The following is a 19,730-nucleotide window of genomic DNA, read 5'->3' as shown; positions in this document are numbered from 1 at the left end:
ACAAAATCCAAGACACATGCTGGTTGGTAGAGAGTTTTTGGTGTAGTTAAAAATTCAGTTTCATGTTCTTGCAATCACACCATGCATCTTTTGAAGGGTGTTGAAAGGGGTGTGAAACAGGAAACCTAAGACAGGGCAGGTGTGGGGGAGTAGGAGAGGGTTTGTGAGGGGTGATGAATCATAGTTGCAATAAGAATGTTGTATGTTTGAATGCCAACTACATGGTAGGCACTATATTAAGTGCTTTGTCTAATCTTTCCACCAGTCCTAGGAAGTAAATATTATTTTCTCCATTTTTTGAGGATGCTGAGGCTCAGAAAGCTCAAAGACCTTGTCTGAGGTTACATATGTAGTGAGACACGGAGCCAGAATTTGATCTGCAATCTCCTACAAATACTTTTACTTCCTATAAAGAAATTTACATAAGTTCAGTTAAAAAATATGAACACATAATAAGAATGACTTATCTTGGCTCCATTCAAGTTTTTGAAGAGTTCAGACAAGGCTTTCTCCCTGGGGCAGGATAGGTACAAATGGCTGATGAACCTAATTTCTGAAGTCTACAATTTCCTAGTTATCTTCTTGGCAACTTGTTATTTACATAAAAATATCATGCTCACCAAAATACTGCTGCTCTCTCATTTCCAATGCTGTTAACAAGAAACATTGGTGCTATTTTAAGAATTTTCTTGTAATATTGTCAAGAAGTACTGCCTTCCCCTTCGACATGTAATTTTCTCGTTATAAACATCCTTTGATTTTTCTCTCTCTTTCAAACATTCTTCCTTTCGGTCTTGGAATGACAGACGCATCATTAATGCTGATGGTAATTATGACATAAGCAGATTGTATCATTGCCTTTAAAAAAGTACAAATGCAGGCTAAAACAAAATCAGATATATCCAGGTTTACACTGGCCTTATAACCTTTGTCATCTTAACTCAAGACACTCCAAGTGACCACATCTCTGTTCATGCCATTGGTCCAAGGAACCCTTGGTCTCTGAAGCAGTTGAAGTTTCTTTTAAGATTGCTTTATGTGAGCGATCACATTGTGGCTTGGATATAGCTTGATTTCTCATTTGGCTATCTGAATTTTTAAAAAGACCCAAATAGAGACAAGAAAGCAAACAAACAAATAAAAGTTTCCTTTTTATTCCAGAACTTCCATTTCTGGAGTTTCTTTATCAAAAAAGAGAATAGGCGTATTATTTTTGTTCAACTTTAGCAGATATAACAGTCAAGGAAGTCTCAACATAGTAGTCTGGCCAGTACAAAGGGAGTGTCAGGCCAATTGGCACCTCGAGAGGTTCTCTCAAGGGTCTTAGCTCTATTTTTTACTGAGGGCTGTAGGCTAAGGACTGTGTCAAAGGTGGTGGCCACAATGGTTTATATTAAATACACACCATAATTTTTTAGTAAAGTTGACCTTCAACCTGCCTTCGATTGGTACTCTTAATCACTTTAAGAACTTTATTAATTTTCATTTTATTTCTAATTACACCAATAGAAAATAAACACATTTTTCTTGTAAAAGATTCACACAATTCTAAAGTGCCTAGAGAAATACTCTCCTGTACTCCATGTTGGTAGACAGAATAATGGCCCCTCACCCCTAAAGATGTTCACATCCTAATCCCTGAAGCTTGTGACTATATTACTTAAATTGCAGTTTTGTTGATGTCATTAAGTCAAGGATCTTGAGATAGAAAGATTATCTTGAATTATCCAGGTGGATGCGGTATAATCTCAAGGGTCCTTAGAGAAGGCAGGCAGGAGGGTCAGAGTCAGAAAAAGTGATTGGACAATCAAAGCAGAGGCTGGAGTGATGAAGGGGTCATAGTCATGGGATGCAGGTGGCCTCTAGAAGCTGGGAAAAGGTAAGAAAAGAGATTCTCCCCCAGAGCCTACAGAGAAAACACAGCTGTATTGAACCATTTTGAACTTCTGACTTCCAGAGCTATAAGGTACTAAATTTGTATTTTTTAAATGCACTAAGTTTGTGGTAATTTATAACAACTATAAGAGAAAACTAATAAAAAACTACTATCATTAATTTGCTGTTATCTTTGCATACATTTATTGTTTTGTATGTATCTATACATATCCTTCTATAAATTTCTCCTTTCTGAAAATTTAAAGCATAAATATTTGCTTATAATTATATAGTTAAGGGGAAAAACAAGTTAAATAATATGTATAGTATTATTTCATTTACATATTGTAAAAATAAACTATATGTCTTAAAGATATTTTTATATAAATGCACAGAAGTCCATTTCATTCTTTCAAGATTCTGTTCCAAAGAATGGAGATTCTGTAAGACATTTAAATATTCCTCTGTAAATGGACTTTATGATTGTTTTCTTTTCTTTTCTTTCTTTTTGCTATTACAAACAACATTGAAGTGAAAATCCTTAACATTCCTCTTTGGAAATGTGACTATGTATTTTTGTCTGTCAACTATTAAGATTTTCTCTTTATCTTTGGTTTTTAGTTGTTGAACTATGATGTACCTAAGTGTGATTTTCTTTGTATTTATTCTGATTGAGTTGACATCTTTCAGTAGTTTGGAATAATGTCATATCTTTTCACATATTGATATTGCTTCTATTAATTTTTTTTTCTGGGTCTCTCATCTGCTTTTTGACTAATCCAACATTTCTCTTATGCTCTGATCTTTTCTTTCTATTTTTTTCTTTCTGTGCTTTAGTTTCAAAATTTGCTGCTGACTTGTCTTTCGATTTAATAATACCATCTTCTTTCTTTTTTGAAATTAAGTAGTTGTTATTATTATTATTATTTTTGAGATGGAGTCTTACTCTGTCACCCAGGCTGGAGTGCAATGGTGTGATCTTGGCTCACTGCAACCTCCTCCTCCCAGGTTCAAGTGATTCTCATGCCTCAGCCTCCCTAGTAGCTGAGATTACAGGCATCCACAATAAGTGATATATAAAAGTTTATATATAAGTTTAAAATCAGAGCAGCAATTGTAGTAGTAATATGCTCTACCCAAATTTGAGGGTTTCTATGCCCTGTACAAAGAAGTTTGCATTAAATACATAATTTAGTTATAAACTTCAATCAACATGTTAATCAGGCTTTTAAAATACTGTCTTCTTTAATTTCCATTATAGTATGAAGTCCATTCAATTAGTTAATATTAGATATTATATTTTTTATTTCTCTTATTGGATCCTTTTGATAGCTTCTGAATCTCTGCCAAAATTCTTCATCATTTCATCCACATTGTTCATATTTCCTTCTGTTATTTTAAACATATTAATCATAGTTATTTTAAAGTCAGTGTTTGCTAGTATCAATATCAAGGTCATCTATGGATCTGTTTCTATTCTTTGTTTTTCTCTTGATAATTACAATACATGGAGCCAGGTAGGAAAATGTAAGTCTCAACTTCTGGCTTTTCTTAGATCCTTGGGCACAACTTTATTGCAATTTTGGCATGTCTTTGTCTCCTCAGCCCTGAAAGAGTTGAAGAGCTTCCTTCTAGCCTGAAATTTGAATTCATTGGCTTCTTCTTGCTTCCTAGAAATAAAAACATAATTTTATAATTTATACAATTTTTAAATAGTTATTTTAGTGGGATAATTGGCCTACCATGACCTACTACATTCTACTTGTAAGTATAAGTTTTCTATTAATTAATATTTTCCAAGTGTAAATAATGAAAGGAGACATTGCTATGTACTTAAATTATAGTGTTTGTTGGCAAATTACCCTCCCCCAAAGACTATAACTTTACACTTCGACCAATAGTGTGTAAGAGGATGTCTTTTGTCATAAAAGTTTACTGACCCTGGGTAGCATCTATATTTAATATGTTTACCAGTTGGATCACTAAAATGTATTGTCTCATTGTTTATTTTTTCAAAGATTGGTTGAACACATTTATTTGTGTCTATTTCTAGGCACTCCCTTCTGTTTTATTGACCTATGTGTCTATTCTTTCACCAGTACCACACTGTCTGAATTACTGTATTGATTGGCATTTCCTTGACTTATTAAAGTAGAATATCTTTTTATATATTTATGGAACATTTGCAATACTTACTCTATGAATTATCTGTTCCTATTATTTGCCAATTTTAGCTGAGTTATTTGTCTTTTTCTTATTAATTTGTAGATGCTTATTGTATATTATAGACTTTAAACTTTGATATCTAAGTATTTTCTCCCAATATACAATTTGGCTTTTGACTCTATTTATGGTATATTTTATCATTCAGAAGTTTAAACATTATTATGTAGTGAAATCTGTCCGTTTTTACATTTTAGGCTCTAGGGTGTACTATTTTGATTAGAAATGGCTTTCATATACTAGAATGTTAAAGTCACTATTTTTCATTTTCTTTGTGCCAGTTTCACTGCTTAATATGTGTTCTCAGTCATTCATCCTGTTAATCCCATGAGGTAGGTACACTTATTATTTTCACTTAAAAATAAAGAAAATGGATGGTTAGATTGGCTAATGGATCCGAGTTTTCATAAGTAATATGTGGATTCTACTCCAAGCCTCTGATTTCAATGCATGTGCTCTTAAGCATCATGCAATCTCCCTCCTTACTTGTCCTGTGGAATTGGATTCTTTTTGTCTTTTTTCTTCTAATGATACTGTAGGTTCTGTCTAGGCTGTACCAAAAAAATCTTTTTGAAGTCTGGATAATCTATCATTGTAGACACTCAAACTAGATATCACTGATCCCATATACTTAACAGTTGATTTTGAAATAAAGCAATTATTTGTATATTTTGGATAAAAGTCCTTTATCAGATTATTTTGGAAATATTTTCTCCCAGTCTTATCTTGACTTTTCATTTTTAAATGGTATCTTTCATAGCACAGAATATTTTAATTTTAATAAAGTATATCTTACAATTTTTTTATGGATCATGAATCATTGGATCATTTGGTATTATATCACCTAGATTTTATCCTATCTTTTCAAAAAGTTTTATAAGTTTTATTTTTTATATTTAGGTCTATGATCCATCTTGAGCTAACTCTTGTGAAAAGTATAAAGTCTGTGTCTAGGGTTTTTTATTTCTAAACTTTTTTGCATATGCATATCCAATTGTGTCATTTGCTAAAAGGCTATTGTTTGCCCCGTGAATTGCCTTTGCTCCTTTTTCAAAGATTGATCATATTTATTTATGTCTATTTCTAGGCAATCCCTTCTGTTTTATTGACCTGTGTGCCTATTCTTTCACCAATACCACACTGTCTCAATTACTGTCGTTTTGTAGTAAGTCTCGAAATCAAGTAATATGATGCTTCTAAATTTTTTCTTTCTCTTTAGTATTGCAGGATTTTGTCTTTCCATGTAAACTTTAGAATCAGTCCGTCAGTATCTATACAATAGCTTTCTGGGATTTTGATTGGAATGGTATTAAATCTACAGATCAAGTTGTTGAGAAATGACATCTTAACACCATTGAATCTTCCAATAATATAAACTGAATGTTTGTGTCACCCCCAAATTCCTATGTTGAAGTTCTAACCTCCATTATGATGGTATTAGGAAGTGGAACCTTTGGGAGGTAATTAGTTATAAAGGTGGAGCCCTCATGAATGGGATTAGTTCCATTATAAGACAAGACCAAACAGAGCTTGATTCCCCTCCCTGTTCTCTACCATGTGAAGGCACAGCAAGAAGATGGCCATCTGTAAATCAGAATGTCAGTCCTCAGAGACACTCCATCTGATAGCACCTTAATCTTGGACTGAGGCAGAAATTAAAGAAATAAAGAGAAATAAAATTTAAAAGGAAAAAGAAATAAATTTTCCTGTATTAGGCTGACTTATCCCAGAGGCAGCAACAGGCACAGGCCAGACACAGGAAAAGCCTTGATAAACACTGTCTAAGAAGCTAGGACAAAAAGGAATGTGCTCTGGAGACTCCCAGCACTCCCTCAACATAAGGATAAGAAAAAGTAAAGTTCCCCCTCAAATCCCACCCCTCTCCATGTGACTGTACCTTTGCAAGTTTTATGAGTTTATAGATTCCTGTTCTCTGTAACTAGTAACTTCAAGTATTCTGTTTTATCTAAGAAATACAGTGAAGGTCAGGAGAAGCCTGAGCAAGCCTAGATAACAGCCATCTGGGTTGCTTGGCAACGGTCATATGTAATCCTGAGTTATGCACCTGTCACAATTTGATTAACTGCCTTTGTTCTGCCATAGTATCCTTGTCTTCACACCACTACACTTCGTGCCACTGTAAGCTTGTTTCAGGCTAGCCCACCCCCTTTTAGAAGTGCATATAAAAGTCAAGTGTTGTTATTGTTCTGGGTCCAGTTGCAGGGTGTTAATCCACTGAGTCTGAGTGCACTCAATAAAATCTTCCTGCTTTACCCTGAAGTCTCTCTGGTCTCCCTGATTCCTGCAACAGGACTTTCCAGCCTTCAGAATGGTGATAAATAAATGTTTGCTGTTTAAGGTACTCTGCCTATGGCAATTTGTTATAGCAGCCCAAACTGAACTAAGACGTAATTCATGAACATGGAATATTTCTTCATTTATTTATATTTTCTTTATTTTATAACATTAATCCCTAAGTATTTTATTTATTTGGGGGCACAATTATAAATGGTGTTGTCTTTTAATTTCAACTTTTAATTGGTATTTGCTGTTCTTTAAAAAAGGAATTAGACTTTTTGTATATTGACCACTCTCTATACTGTAATGTCTCTATACTTGCTTCTTAGTTCCAGGAGGGGTCTCTTTTCTGTCAAAGTTTTGACTTTTACATAGACAATCATGTTTTTTGTGAATAAGACAGTTTTTATTTTTTCTTTTTAAATCCATATGACTTTTGCTTCTTTTTCTTGCCTTATTGCACTAGCTAAGACTTGCAGTATGATGTTGAAAGAGAGTAATAAGAGAGGACAATCTTTCTTTGTTCTTAACCTTTAGGGTAAAAGCATCCACTTTGTCACCACTAAGCATGGTGTCAGCTGTAGATTTTTTGTAGGTTTTCTTTATCAAATTGGGAAGATTCCCCCACTATCTCTAATTTGCTGAAAATAATGATAATGAATGAGTGTTGGATTTTTCAGTATTTTTCTGCTTCAGTTGATATAATTATATGAATTTTCATTTTTAGCCTCTTGGTGTGCTGTCTTACGTTGATTTCCAAGTGTTAAATCAGCCTTATGCACCTTTAGTAAATCATACTCAGTCATGGTATTCTTTTTATACATTGTTAAATTTAATTTGCTAATATTTGTTGAGGATTTGTGCATGTATGCTCAGAAGTGATATTGATATGTAGTTTTTCTTTCTTAGAATTTCTTTATCTAGTTTTGGTACAAGGGCAATGCTGTACTCATATGGTGAGTTAGGAAGTATTCCCTCTACTTCTATTTTCTTGAATAGATTTGGTATCATTTCTTCCTTAAGTATTAGAATTCACCAGTGAAACCATCTGGGCCTTGGTGTTTTCTTTTTTAGAAGGTCATTAGTTGTTAATTCAGTTAATACATATATGCCTATTTAATTTATCTCTTTCTCATTGTGTGAGATGGTAGTTTGTGTCTTTCAAGAAATTCGCTCAGGCCAGGCATGGTGGCTCACACCTGTAATTCCAGCACCTTGGGATGTGGAGGCTGGCGCATCACTTGTCAGGAGTTCAAGACCAGCCTGGCCAACATGGCAAAACCCTGTCTCCACTAAAAAAAAAAAAAAAAAAAAAAAAAAAAAAGTTGGGTGTGGTGTCATGCACCCGTGGTCCCAGGCTACCCAGGAGGCTGAGGTAGGAGAATCACTTGACCCCAGGAGGCAAAGGTTGCAATCAGCCAAGATCACGCCACTGCACTCCAGCCTGGGTGTCAAAGCACAACTCCATCTCAAAAAAAGGGCTTATTTTACGTAAGTTATGAAATTTCTGAGTATCTAGTTGTTCAAATAGGAAGTCACATTTTTTTCCACAGTTAATTTTGAGTTGATGTTTAACTATTTTCTAGTCTACATGCATACCTTTTGTTTTTTAAAATTTTACTTTTTTAAATTTATTCAACTAGTCATCATTAAAAAGAATAGGATTTGAGAAAATGCTGATACAGTGGTAGAAGACGAAGAAACTATTCAGTGAAGATATTCAAGGTCCAAAGTGATGTGAGTTTGGAAAAGGAAATTCTTATTAGGATAAAACCCTACATTTGGAAATTAGCAAGTTTTTTCCCATAATCTTCTCTGTCTCTTTTGTTCTCTGTTAAAAATATTTTAAAAATTTCCTTTATTTATAATATTTTTGAAAGCACAGGGCATAAGAAGAGTGTCCTGTTAATAACCTAGTTGTTTTACAAGCTGTAAATTTAGGTTGGATTAGCTACTGTTCTGAACTCATACAGAATATCAATGAAAAATGCAAATAAACCTAAATGCACAAGCAATGCACTTATTGTCATATTCATTCAGCTTTTGTTTTTGACATCTCTGTGGCTGCTCTGTGAACTCTGTCTTATCCTCGGAAACCATTTGTGAAGTTTTTATTTGGCATAAAGTAACTTAGGAAACTACTCATCAAGAAATAACTTAGGCCAGAGAGAATTTGATTTGGTGGAATATAAGGTAAAGGCATTTATTCCTCACTTCTGAGTATACTGTTACCTTCCCTTCATACCTGCCTACCCCCACTCCTGGATCTATAAAACAAGTTTAAAAAATGAATGAAGAAGTATATAAATATTATCAACAAGAAATAATAGCTAGTATTTGTTGAGTTTGTACCAGGCTTTGTGACATGTATTTTATGTGTTATCTCATTTGATATTCACAACAACATTTAGGCAGGTTGTATATTATTATCTATTTTATAAATTGTGAAAATAAATAACAGATGAAGTAGTTAAATTATTCAGAGTCACACAGCTAGAAAATGGTTGACTAGGATGAATATTAATCTCTTATAGTTGTGCTTGATTGCAAAAATGACTCTAACCTGTCTTTTCTCTGTATTCACACCCCTCCATTGTGACTTTGAAGCTTGGTTCATCATGGGGTGGAGTGTGTTTTTCCACTGTGAATCAAGGCTTGCCATGTGGCTTGCTTGGCTAATAGGATGTGATGAGTGTGACTATATGTCACTTCAAGCTTGGGCTGCAAGAGGTATTGCACATTTTCAACTCAGGCTTTTGGGACCCTACCTCTGCCATGAGAACAAGCCAAGGTTAGCTTATGAGAAGGTAATGTCCATATAAAAGCAAGTTCAGTTGTTCTGTTTAAAGTCATCCTAAACCATATATATTATAAGATCTCAGTCAAATAGTACCGCCCATGTAAAGTTCAACTGATCTCAGAAGCGTCATGAAGCACATTACAGACCAGACAAACTTCTAAGCTGACCCTTAGATGCATAAGCAATAGTAAATGCTTATTCAAAGCCACTGATATACGGGGAGGTTTGTTACCCAGCAATAGCTAACTGATACAACAGACTTTTTAAGATAGTGTTATTACTTAAGGGTGAGTAAAGGTGAAACAGATTGTATTTCTCAAGATAATCTCATAAATCATCACAGATAGATAGCTCCAGAGTAAACATCTCTCTGGCTTTGCATTTTTTGTAACCATCCACAAATCTGAATTGTATGGTCTTTAGGAATTAAGTTGTGTATATGCGATTAGAGCCATACTTGGATAAAATAAAGCCTTTAAGTTGTTTGATTTAATTTTGAGGATTGTCATAATATTTAATCAGACCCTTAGGTTTCATATGCTTTTTTAAGTTTCTACTTCATGTTACATTTAAAACTAAAAGAACGGCCGGGTGCAGTGGCTCATGCCTGTAAACCCAGGCTTTAGGAGGCCAAGGTGGGTGGATCACCTGAGGTCAGGAGTTCAAGACTAGCCTGGCCAACATGGTAAAACCCCGTCTCTACTGAAAATATAAAAATTAGCTGGGCATGGTGGCAGGTGCCGTAATCCAGCTACTTGGGAGGCTGAAGCAGGAGAATCACTTGAATTGGGGAGGCAGAAGTTGCAGTGAGCCGAGATGGCACCACCGCACTCCAGCCTGGGTGTGACAGAGTGAGACTCTATCTCAAAAACAAACAAACAAACAAACAAACAAACAAACAAAACCCCCCAAAACCTAAAAGAACTCTTTAAGTTTCCAATGAATATACTGTACTAACCTTTGAACTACATTCCCGAACCCTGAAAGTTTGAATTCCTACTATTTATTTCAAATTACTTACAGCCATTAGGTAGAAAATCTTACAGACACAGGGAATATTCAGTTGCAAGGAACAGAAACTCAATTAGATTAGCTTATGGGAAGCTGAGCTACCTTAAAGATTCAGTAGATACTTAAAAATCCAATTTTAGGGAAGAGTTAGCAAAACATTAGGCAGTCTGTCTGTCTCTGTTTCCTTCTCTCACTTGAGATACATGGGTTCCTGCAGTTGCCATGCATCTGCTTAGTTCTCTCTGTGCAAGTTTCTTTCAGGTCTTTTAAGCAGATCCTATAGTGGATTCTGTGGTATATCACCCAGATCCTTCTTTCAGGACTGAAGCATTCTTTTTTCAGCTCCTGAGACTGTTACTGATTGATGGCTCCTAGTTGGATTGCTCTCTGGAAATTTCCTTTGGCTAAAGAGAGCCTCCTTGTCCTGGAAGTAGCCTGCATTCAATGACTTATCAAGGAGGTATGAAGACTTGATTTCCTTTTATCAAGGTGGGAAACTGAATAAACACCAGAGCTTTCAGCATTGAGTAGGGTTGATAGCAGAAAAGGGCTCTGCGGAAGTCCAGACTGAAATGCAATTGGTCCTGCTGCTTGGACATATGACCTGAAAGCTCAAATGGCATTGGAAGTATCTGATGGGAAAGATGCAGAATGCAGTTTATGGCAAACTCCAGTAGGAAAATAATGTAGAGCCCTAGGTTTCTGGAATGCAGCCGTGCCATCTGTAGCAGATAATTATGTGCCATTTTAAAAGCAGCTCCTGGCATTCCAGTGGCCTTTGTAGAGATGGAGTCCCTGACCATGGAATATCAAGTGACCATGTGACCCAGAATGATGTAGGATCTATCAGGCCCAGCAGCAATGCATGGAGAGATGTACATGGCGCATCTGGTATTGGGAAGAAGCAAGGCTGGAGAGCACAAGTCAGCTCCATGAACAGGTGATCCAGAGCCCCATGTCATTCCCCAGGGCCATATGATTGCTTATCTATTGGTACACACGAGGCCACATGAGGGTTCCCTTATGACCACCTGAAAAAGAATGAATGGGACCACATTTGTTGCATGGATGGGTTGGCTTGGTATGTGAGATCAAGCTATTGCACACTCAGGGATGTCCCAGAAAAGAACAGAGAAGAGAAATCCTCCCAATGGCAGAACTTTAGGCAGTGCTCCCAGCCATACACTGTGTGTGAAAAGAGATGAGCCCTAAGAATAGAGTATAGACTCACAGGCTGTGGGGATTGCTCAGATGATTGGTTGGGGACCTAAAAAAAGAAAGGGCTTTGGAAGAATGGGATCAAGATGGTTTGAGGAAATAGCATGTGGATGAACCATGTGAGTAGGCACAAGGTGTGAACCTCTTTGTATTGAATTCCAATGCCCACCAGAGAGTAACCACCAGAGAAGAAGCACTACATAATCAAGGAGACAGAATAACGTGACTAGCTGATTGTGGCCAGTGTCTGTCATTGGCCAGTCAATGCTGGCACAGCAAGTGGATGATGCAGTAGCTATGGTAGCAGGGATGGAAGATGTGCATGGCCCAGTAGCAAGGAGTTTTCAATCACCAAGTCTTGTCTAGCTACTGCTAGTGCTGGTTATCCAACCTGCCAGCTACAGAATGTGTGCCAAGCATGCGCTAGGACACTATTCCCTAAGGAGTCCAGTCAGTCACTTGGTGGCAAATTGATTACATCAATCTCCTTTCCACTCGCAAGGCACAACGCTTCATCTTGAGTCGTGTCAATACCTATGCCAGCTGAGTTTTCCTGTCCTTCTCGCAGGGCCTCTGCCAGTACCATGTTCCAAGACTCTACAGTATTTGATCTGTCTGCATAGAATCTGGCATAAAATTGGGTTTAATCACTTTATAGTAAAGGAAATGTGGCCGTGGGCACATGGGTCCTACCACTTTGTGGAGACTCTGAAGCAGCCAGCCTGAGCAACAGAATGGCTTTTTGGAGGTGCAGCAGAGGCAAAGCTTGGAGATGCTTTCCTTAGAGGATGCAGTGCCATCCTCTAGGTTCTAACACACAGCCCCAGTCAAGTTGGTTATATGATTCTGTGTCTCCAGTAGGTAGAAAACGTGAATTTTTGGAACCCTGTGGTAGAAGGATAAGTGGGCCTATTTGCTGTCATTTCCAATGATCTGCACAAAAAAATTCTGGTTTCATATCACCTACTTTGAGTTCCTCCTGAGAGTTAAGGGCCTTCTAATACATATATATATATAAAAATATATGTATAAATATATACATATACGTACATATATGTATATATACATATATGTATAAATATATATTTTATCCTGGGAACCTCACTTACCACATCCTGGCCCCAGCCCTGGTCTACATATTCACACAGCTCATATTTTTACTGTTAACTAACCCATACTCTGTTTTCCGGTCCTAAATTTCCAAGACCATAAGATTGACATGGGGTAGTATCTATCAGGAGCTAGAAAAACCTGGTTCCACTCTCAGCTTTCCACATGAATTGTTGGCTCTTGGACTTGCTTCTTAGTTCTTCAGCCAATAATCTTCTCTAAAATGAAAGTAATTATCATTCTTGTAGTGTAGGTTTGCTGAGAGGTGTTAAATGAGGTAATACATATAACAAGCTTATCACAGTGCCAGGCCAAATATGTACTCAGAAATTGTTATATTTTATTTTTATTATTATTACCACTACATCAATTACCACAACTACTACCACCACATCCACATCTTTAGGTTACCGGGAGAATAGAGGAGGATTATGTACCCCTGGCACTTAGTAGGTTCTTGATAATTGGCAGTTATTAAATTCAACACAAATGTTATTATAGAAGGTAGCTCCTTAAACTTACTGGCAACATTGTCTGTTTTACAGTGTTGAGTACTGGACCTTCATACACAGATTTGTAGTATTTCTTCTTTGACCCACTGTTATCATTGTCACAATAGTCAGTGTTCTTTGAGCACTTTGTGTTGAGTACTCTACGGTATTACCTCATTTCATTCTGACACCAAAGGCAAAGCAGGTACTACTATTATTCCTATTTTACAGTTGAGGAAGCTAAGGTAGAAAGAGGTTAAGTTTAAACATAAACAGCTCCTCCAGTGCACGTGCATTTAACCACTGTGCTATGCTGTCTTTGCTGTCTGCATGATGAGTTCGTTGCCATGGATTGTTTGTTAAGCATCGGCCTTGGGCAAAGAGGAGGGAAGAACCTCAGCATGGCTGGGGCAATATGGGAAGAAGGATAACTCTTAGGCTAGGTCCAGAAGATGACTATAACTTTTCTAAATTCTGAATCTTAACAATAGATGATTAAGCCAGTATTGTACACAAGACTCTTGCCAAGTTTAAATTGGCTATAAACTTTTCAATTTCAATGTAAACCCTCCATCATTCTATTTTTTATACAATTCATTTGACAACTCGGCCAAATGAACCCTTCTGTGCTTTTGGTATGGTTTACTTTGTTCTGAAAGGAGAGTATGTGATGAGAAAGCCACAAAAGTTATTACCCAAAGTAATAAGAAGTAAAAAGATAATTACAAATTTATATTAAATCTCTCTGATCCATATTTTATTAGTTGCTAGATTGCATAAATCAGGGACAGAGTGATTACCAGGAGTGTCTCTCACATTTTGAGACCTCAGATTTTAACTTTGAGTTGGAAAAGCTTTTCATTCCTGAAAAAAATGTAAATGGTCACCTCAATGAATTGTTTCAGTAGTCAAATATGGATTGTACAGATTCTGTGTGTCTTAATGAAGTGGCAGGACTGTGCTCTGATAAAATTTCATGGCATATTTGACCTTCCAACCATAAATTACTGCCATTTTCTTAGATGCTTTAGAAAAAGTCATTATGGGAACAAAATAGTTTCAAGTAATGTCTAGAAATTTCCACCTCGCTCCACATTTCTGTAATTTCTTATTTAGTGGTGAAATCTACAAAATGTTTAAGCTTGAAGGGACTCATAGACCTTTATTGATAAAGAAATCGAGGTTTAGAGATGTGCAGTGATTTTCTGGTCACACAGCCACAGTCTCATTTATTCATTGATTCATTCACTCATTCAGAAACATTCTTGTCTACCACATGCCAGCACTTGTACTATGCCCTACAGATCAATATGGAACAAAACAGACCTGACCCCTGACTTCAGGGAAATTGTTGACTAATAGGGGAAACTGAAGATAAACAATCATATGATGAACAGATGGAATTTATATAGTAAGTCCTATGATTAAAAAGCATAGGACTGGTGGGCGCCTGTAGTCTCAACTACTCAGGAGACTGAGGCAGGAGCATGGCATGAACTCAGGAGGCGGAGCTTGCAGTGAGCCGAGATCGCACCACCACACTCCAAGCCTGGGCAATAGAGCGAGACTCCGTCTCAAAAAAAAAAAAAAAAAAAAAAAACAGGACTAACATATAATATTTACCTCAACTTAGAGGGTGAGGAAAGACATTTAAACTGAATTCTAGAGCTGCGCTACCCAATATGGCAGCCAGATGTGGGTGTTTATTTATTTTTTTTATTTATTTTTTTTTTGAGATGGAGTCTCACTCTGTCACCCAGACTAGAGTGCATTGGCCCTATCTCAGCTCACTGTAACCTCTGCCTCCCAGATTCAAGCGATTCTCCTGCCTCAGCCTCCTGAGTAGCTGGGATTACAGGCACCACGCCCAGCTAACTTTTATATTTTTAGTAGAAACTGGGTTTCACCATGTTGGCCAGGGTGGCCTCAAACTCCTGACCTCAGGTGATCTGCCCATCTCGGTCTCCCAAAGTGCTGGGATTACAGGCATGAGCCACTGCGCCTGGCCTTTGTTTGTTTAATTTTATTTTAAGCTCAGGGGTACTTGTGCAGGTTTGTTATATAGGTAAACTCGTGTCATGGGGGTTTGTTGTACAGATTATTTGTCACTGAGGTATTAAGCCTAGTACCTATTAGTTATTTTCCCTGATCCTCTCCTTCCTCACCTCCTTCACCCTCCAGTAGGCCCCTGTTGTTCCCAACTGTGTGTCTGTGTGTTCTCATCAGTTAGCTCCCACTTATAAGTGAGAACATGTGGTATTTGGTGCCTGCATTAGTTTTCTAAGGATAATGGCCTCCAGCTCCATCCATGTTCCTGCAAAGGATATGATTTTATTCTTTTTTATGGCTACATGGTATTCCATGGCATGTATGTGCCACATTTTCTTTATCTAGTCTTCCATTGATGGGCATTTAGGTGGATTCCATGTCTTTGCTATTGTGAAGAGTGCTACAACGAACATTCATGTGCATGTGTCTTTATGGTAGAATTATTTATATTCCTGGGTATATACCCAATAATGGGATTGCTGGGCCGAGTGGTAGTTCTATTTTCAGGTCTCTGAGGAATTGCCATACTGCTCTCTACAATAGTTGAACTAATTTATATTCCCACCAACCATGTATAAGCATTCCCTTTTCTGTGCAACCTCACCAATATCTGCTGTTTTTTGACTTTTTAGTAATAGCCATTCTGACTGGTGTGAGATGGTGTTTCATTGTGGTTTTGATTTGTATTTCTCTAATGATCAGTGATGTTGAGCTTTTTTACATGCTTATGGGTATTTACATTTATTAGAGTGAAATAAGCTTTTAAATTCCGTCCTTCGTCACACTGGACACATCTCAAGTCCTCAGTGGCCACTGTTGGCTTCCGGCTGCTGTATTGGATGAGGCAGATCTAGGGCATTCCCATCATCACAGAAAGTTCTGGTGGGAAGCAGCCCTCTGAAGAATGAAGGTGATTTAACTACATGAGGCGGGAGATGGCTAGAATGAGGGATTATTTCATGTGAAGTTCCCGTGGCAACAAGGGACATGGCTCATGTGGGGACCTCAGGGGAGGCCACATGTGACTGAAGGGCCATGTGGTTCAGCACAGGAATGGAGAGGAGGACAGGAGCCAGCTCTGCAAAGCTTTGGAGAGGTGGGGCCAGGACTTTCTTCTAAAAGAAATGGGAACTGTGGCATGGTTCTGCATAGGGGAAGAGCATGATAGTATTTGGTTTTTAAAACACACTCTTTGTTGACAATGAGAACAGACTTCAGGAGGCAAGAGTACAGGGCATGCTGTGTTACCTGATAGTTGCTAAACAAATAAAGGGCAAATGTTGACTATGTAGCTTGAATGAATGGATGCTCTAAAGTGAATTATGTGGGCCCCAAGCCAATCACATCTCTGTTTTAATCAACATTGTCATTTCATTTTTATTAATTCAATGTACATTATGTGTCTATCATAATGAAAATACCTCCAGAATGTTAGCAACATATACAGTAAAGTACTTGGTAGAGGTGGGACTTTACTTATTCATAAAGTTGGGGAACCAATGATTAAAAAGTGAGGTATACTTTTTTTTCTAGTGGTAGAAGCCTTTATTACTCCTTTGGAAGACTCCTTTATATCTTGAAAAATAGTAAATTGAGCTCTTTCATTACACAAATGAAAAACAAACATTGAACCATTGTTCTGGAATGAAGGTTTCATGGAACATATGGACTTCATTTTCACTGCAACTTTGAGGTTTATGGGGAAGTGTTAGAGCAATATGCATAAGACCATGGGGGCATTCTAAGAGGATTTGACTCCTTTACTTGTAGTTTAAAATTATTAAAACATTTCCCATAACGTTGTGTGGCCTTGATCAAGACTGGGTGGCAGATAGGACAAAAGGCCCCATAGATAAAAATCACATTAGAAAAGACGGAATTTGAAATGGTGACTTTGACCTAACTCAAACCTAAGTTATTGGAAAGGAGGGCTATTTTGGGGGTGTTATGTGAATGATAGTGAAACTCTTTTTGACCCGTGTCTTAGGAGGAAATAGCTCTATGTATCTATGAAGAAAGAACAGATGAATGAGTTGAGTTTGAGGGTCCAGGCTGTTTTTGGTAAGGTTTATTCATGGCTATAGTAAGAACTACAAAAAGGTGCCTGCTCCTCTGCACCCTGAGGAACCAGCGTGAGGATCAACCACAATAGCAGTAGCAGAAGGAGAAGAGCAAGGTTCCATCAACAGCACTGTTCTTTTGGGTAACAGTTGCCATAGCCCTGGACTGTTGCCATAGCCTGTCTGGATTGTCCAACTGTGGAAGCATTTTCCACAACAAGCTTGTCCGCAGAAAGACCCTTGAAACTGGACAAATCCTCCTAGAATTCCTAAACGTACCATAGAGGGATCTCCAAGGGAAAGAGAGAAAGACTAGATTTTCTGCTCATCTAACTGTGTGGGAGTTTGATATTAAATAACATACAGCCTTGGGATATACAGGTGATATTTGTAGAGCATGTTGCAATTCATAAATTATTGGTACAAGTTTCTTACACAACCACTCAATGAATTCCATGTGAGAGATTCAGGTTCAATTTTCCATGTGTCAAACACTGAGCTTCTTGTGATAGGGAAGAGATACAGATATGATGGAGAGGGCCTCAGCAGTGCTCCTGGGTTAGCCAGGAAGACCCAAGAGATAACTCAAACCTGGGGCAGAATGTGCTGTGTGCAGTAGAAGAGGTGCTTGCAGTTGCTGTCAGCCATTGGAGGAGGAGAGATAAATTATGGCTGAAGGAATCAAGAAAACCACAGCAAGGCCAGGCACGGTACTTCACGCCTGTAATCCCAGCACTTTGGGAGGGTGAGGTGGGTAGATCACCTGAGGTTAGGAGTTCGAGACCAACCTGGCAAACATGGCGAAACCCTGTCTCTACTAAAAATATAAAAATTAGTCGGGTGTGGTGGTGGGCTCCTGTAGTCCCAGCTACTCAGGAGACTGAGGCAGGAGACTCGCTTGAACCCGGGAGGCAGAGGTTGCAGTGAGCCGAGATTGCACCACTGCCTGCGCCACAGAAAACAACAGCAAGTTAAGTCTAGCCTAATGTGGCTCCTCTGAGCTAACACTTAAGTCCCCAAAGCATGTTCTGGGATCTGAGTGAATACCATGCTCCAGTTTGAATACTCTCCATTCCTGGAGTCAGTTCTCACCTGCCTGTCACGAAGATCTTCTCTCCTTATGAATGGACTACCTTCGTTGCCCCATTCTCCCATTGAATCCCTGATCTTGTATCGAAGTTGTGCCCTGTGATCCATGACCTTAGCTTCCCTTGTTAAGGTCAAGTTCACTTTCTAACCCCAGCAGGATTCTTCAGACTTTCTTGGGCAGCAACTCCTGAAATCTTTCATTCTCAGTTCTTAAGTCCATTTCCCAAGATAACTTCTCCTCCTTGCTTATTCTGCCTGCCTACCTTTTCCTGCCACCACCTTGAGGGTAGAGGCTTGGACCGTATTTAATTTGGGACTTAAAAAGACATTTACATTTTAGCAGAGATCTGGCTTAGGACACTTAACGTCATGCAGATTTATATTTGGGCACTACAATCTACAACACAACAGGCAGACAAGCCAAGAGATTCTTCCTTAAGTGATTTACAGTCTGGGGTGCCAATTTCTAGGATCTATTAATTAATTCATCCATTCATTCCACAAAACATATTGAATTTTTCTTATGTACTAGGCACCATGCTGGGTATAGGAATTATACTTCTGAACAAGACTGTTACGATCATAGGTCTCATGGAGTTTGTAAACTATCAGAAAAGGCAACATATTGGTTAATGGTAATTGTGATAACTAACAACAACAACAAACAACAACAGTGTGTCTGGGAGGTGAGGGCATGCTAGGACATTCTAGGTGAGGACTCGATGAGGGAGTGGTGTTCAAGCAGCCCTGAAGAAATGTAGGAGGGAGCCAAGGTGGGGATAAGGGTGGGGAGGAGTCATTTTAGGCAGAGGGATCTACATGCACAGGCCTGTGATGGAAACAGTCACGGCTAAATGTGAAGGGCTACACTGGACTTCTGTGGCTAGAGCGAGGCTAGCAGAAAACAAAGAGGAGGCTGGACTGTGCTGAGACTGGGGAGGAAGGCGAGGGGGACGTCATAGAACAGTAAGGACTCTGGGTTTGTTGGAAATGGGAAACTAATGAGTCATTTCCATCAGGGGAATGATATGATCATCTTTGAAGTTTAAAAATCATTCTGGCATCAGTGAGAGATTGGAAAAGAAGAGGGTCCCTGGATTCAGAGTGACCAGTTAGAAAATGCTCCAGGACCGCGGTGGGAGACGATGGTGGTCAGACCAGAGTGATGGTGGTGAAGATGCTGTGGAAGTGGAAGCTGTCAGATTTCTAAAAGAAATTCTGGGAGGTCATTAGCGAAGAACTCCCACTTCTAGGTAAGGCAAATCTTCTGTGTTTCTGCCAACTTCTCAATATAGACTGTGTTGCAAAAATATTATACTGATGCCTTATTTGTTGCCAAGAAAGTTACAATTTCAGAACTTTCTGACCAAAGGGAAATAAAGGAAAGGGAGCTTCAAGCACTTGAGAGGAAGGGGATGTTCAAGGCGATGAAGCGAGTATTGAAAACCCAGGAAAGGGAATCTGGAGGGGAAACTAAAAGAGCAATAAAGCTTTATGACACTTCTC

The 19,730-nt window shown here is 38.2% G+C and overlaps 1 long non-coding RNA gene across 1 annotated transcript; it reads left to right on the top strand.

Annotated features, from left to right (window-relative positions):
• The first annotated feature begins 15,712 nt into the window (after positions 1–15,712).
• On the top strand, positions 15,713–19,730 carry LOC110740488. The gene is made up of 2 exons (XR_002515077.2): positions 15,713–16,171; positions 19,244–19,730. It is a non-coding gene; the product is annotated as an uncharacterized LOC110740488 (long non-coding RNA).

This window comes from Papio anubis, chromosome 16 (genome assembly GCF_008728515.1).
Source record: "Papio anubis isolate 15944 chromosome 16, Panubis1.0, whole genome shotgun sequence".
NCBI classification, from domain to species: Eukaryota; Metazoa; Chordata; class Mammalia; order Primates; family Cercopithecidae; genus Papio; species Papio anubis.
This window is presented reverse-complemented; position numbering and strand designations above follow the sequence as displayed.